Raw genomic sequence first — 3,455 nt, 5'->3', positions numbered from 1 at the left:
AAATCTTGTTCGGTGAATGACATAATTTTCAATCTAGGGTTTCTATGAAATAAACAAGAATCTTATACACTTATACATATGTTAGCATAATAAAAAAATTGAATAGTGACTAAACAACCACTGATACTCTAATTAAGCCCCTTAATCAAAAATAATCAGCACTAATCACGTTTTATTGAGAACCATTAGATAAATTTTAATCAAAAGCTAAAAATTGGTCCCCTTGTCTCACAAAATAATCATCATCTCAAATGAACATCTACCAATATATATATATATATATATATATATATATATATATATATATATATATATATATATATATATATATATATATATATTGTGACACCCAATTTTTTTTTGCAAAAATTTTAAACTTTTAAAACCCATCTTAAATTAAATTAAAACAACTGAAATAGTCATAACGTAATCCATCAACTTAATAATCATATAAAATAAGTGCGGAAGTAATAATAATAATAATAAGGTCCCAACAGAATAACTAGTAGCGATGTCCCGATGCTCCATGTCAAGCCTTAGCCTCTTTAATCTTAACACCTGAAAAGCTATAAGGGAAAAACGTAAGCACGAAGCTTAGTGAATTCAAACACAGACATTGTACTAACATTCATATTTACTAGCCCTAATCCATTTTCCAATTATAATGATAAAGGCAAAGAACGAATCAATGTCTATATTACGAGAAGGACTTGTAGGTTTGAACTGCACCGGGAAAATCCCGTATCATTTGGCCCTAATCACCGCACCTCATGAAGAGTATTACATTGGTGATCTTACCTACCCACCGCACCGGTAAATCCGTATCCTTTGGTGGTGTCCTCATATCCATAATTAGTTACATACAGTGCACATGTACGAATTAAAACAATACTTATATAGCATGCTTTTATAATAAATTCAAATAATCACACACGAGCTAACTAGCAAACACAATCATCAATACAACGGTGTGAGAGAACTCACCTTGAGTGAGTATTAAGGATGGCTAACAATCAAATAATGCTACCAAGCTTGAGCAAACTTCAAAACCTCACCTAAGAAGGACTAAAGGTTAGAAAGGAGATGTAATGAAGCTATGAGTTGAGAAAAGAGTAATCACAGCAAGGCCTCTGAAACAGACCTGCTGTTCAAAACGGATTTACTCCAAAATCTAAAACAGAAACATAGCTTTAACTAAATTTTATAGGAAACTATGATTGCTCTGGATTCCATAACTATAAAGAACTCATTCTAACTCCAAAAGATTAATTAAATATGAATTTTACAAAATGGTGTATCACTTCTGTCTCCAACAATAAAGTCAAGTGATGTTGGCCAATTCTACCCAACTTGTGAGTAGAATTAGTCCAAAAGAAAATTAATATAAGTAAAGGACATAAAAGTGAAAGTCTCAGAGTTGGAATTGAATGAAAAGCATCTCTCAAACTCCAGATATAAAATTCACATTGTGGACAATCACAGCACTAGCAAAAGATGGTGACTGCCCACTGTCCTGGAGTGTGGATCCATTCTAACCAGTTTGAAATTGGAAATAACACCCCATATTCTCCAGATCTTAAATTAATAATATAAGGAACATATAGAAACTTGGAATCACTCTGGATCCTTTTCCAAGCCTTAGAAATGATGAAAACAAAATGACATATCAGAACAGACCCGGATCAGACCTAACAGCAAAGATGCCATTCTTTCACATAGATAAAGCCCTTATCAGTGAGGTTGGCCTTCTTAAGAAAGTTATCCAACTCAATTTGTGAACTTTTGGAACTGGTTTGGGGTCCGTTTGAGTTCTAGAGCTCCAGATATGATTTTTACAAAATGACTACAGATCTGATGGAAAACAGAATCGTAGCCACCCGTGATTCCTTTTTGGCTTATCCATCCTTCTCCTTTTGAAACACATTTTAAGATGTGTTCATCATCCCAATTCAGTCCCCATGATAATGGGGGTACTAAAAACGGTTAGGGATCATTAGGATTTCATTTAGCCACAAGGATGTAATAATAATCAACATGAAAATAAACATAAGCACATAAAATCATCATTCTCCCTTTTAGGGTTTCCATGATCTTTTGCCACATGTAATCCCCTAGATCCATCGTCCACCATATATGGGATGAAGATAGGATCTTGAGATGATGTATAACATACAATTACAAATAAAATAAGAAGGAGAAGAGGTGAAGATGAAATCATAAAACTTGAACAAGGTTATGAATCAAGTTGTAAGAAAGGATAAGGAGGTTCATACCAATACGAATCAAGGCTGGAAATGAACAAGAATTAAGCTCCAAATAGCCCCTTGACTGCTCTTGATCCCAAAGAGAGAGAGAGGGACGATTTTTGAAAGAGAGGGAGGGTTTAGAGTGTTTTCCTTGTGTGTGTTCCAAATGATTCAATTTACACATTAAGTACTATTAACTAGATGGACTTTGCAAATAGGCCCATAGCCTATGGACTTCAATAAAAGGAGTTTACAAGATGATCAAAAGAGTCCAATAACATAAGAAATCAGACATTGGTTAAATAAATTAACCCAAGGTTACAAGGATAATTAAATTAAAATAACCAAACGTACCGAGAAAACCCGGGGCGTTATATATATATATATATATATATATATATATATATATATATATATATATATATATATATATATATATATATAAAATCTGATGAGACCATGAGATTTTGTAAGATATAAGTAGTGATCCTAATCATTCATTTTGAATATAAAAACAAAAAAACAGTCAAAATAACGACACAAAAAAAGCATCACTTTTCTTTCCCAAAAAACAAATAATAAAATAAAATCAACATTACAAACAAATATTTAAACCAAAATTTTTTTCATGATATTTCTTTTTGAAATAATTGCAAGTATAATATTTTGAAAGACTCCAAAAACATTATATAAAAAATTCTAGTAAAATAATACACATACATATACATGTGTGAAGCTAACCGCAAGACAATTCTCAAATCTCAACCACTCTTTTTGTTCTGGTTAAGAACATCAAGAATTGTCCTTAGACGTGATGGATTTGCGTGCGTCGTACTTCCGTGGAATATAATACAGACTTGAGAATATAATTATGTGCGAAGAACGTCATTTAAGCGGGTTTTACACACACATACACACACACACACACACACACACATATATATATATATATATATATATATATATATATATATATATATAGAGAGAGAGAGAGAGAGAGAGGGAGAGAGAAAGGTAGGTTCATGCGAAAACATAAACATCTTGTGAAAACGCGAAAACATATTTTATCTTATAAAAATTAAACACATGTACTATAAAAAATAAATTTATTAGAAATAAATTAAAGATAATAAGTTTACATTGGATTGTGTTATAATAATATAGATTTAAAAACGTTTTTAATAATTACTTTTTTTCACATCCTTAACC

The 3,455-nt window shown here is 31.4% G+C and overlaps 1 long non-coding RNA gene across 1 annotated transcript; it reads right to left on the bottom strand.

Moving 5' to 3' along the window:
* Positions 1-383: 383 nt before the first annotated feature.
* Positions 384-2,588, bottom strand: LOC128133009 (uncharacterized). Its single transcript, XR_008231203.1, has 3 exons — positions 2,274-2,588; positions 985-1,055; positions 384-566 (listed from the first exon to the last, which is right to left on the bottom strand). It is a non-coding gene; the product is annotated as an uncharacterized LOC128133009 (long non-coding RNA).
* Between the last annotated feature and the right edge of the window lie 867 nt (positions 2,589-3,455).

This window comes from Lactuca sativa, chromosome 3 (genome assembly GCF_002870075.4).
Source record: "Lactuca sativa cultivar Salinas chromosome 3, Lsat_Salinas_v11, whole genome shotgun sequence".
Taxonomy (NCBI): Eukaryota; Viridiplantae; Streptophyta; class Magnoliopsida; order Asterales; family Asteraceae; genus Lactuca; species Lactuca sativa.
The sequence above is the reverse complement of the archived record's forward strand: the minus strand, read 5'-3'. Positions and strand labels throughout refer to the sequence as shown.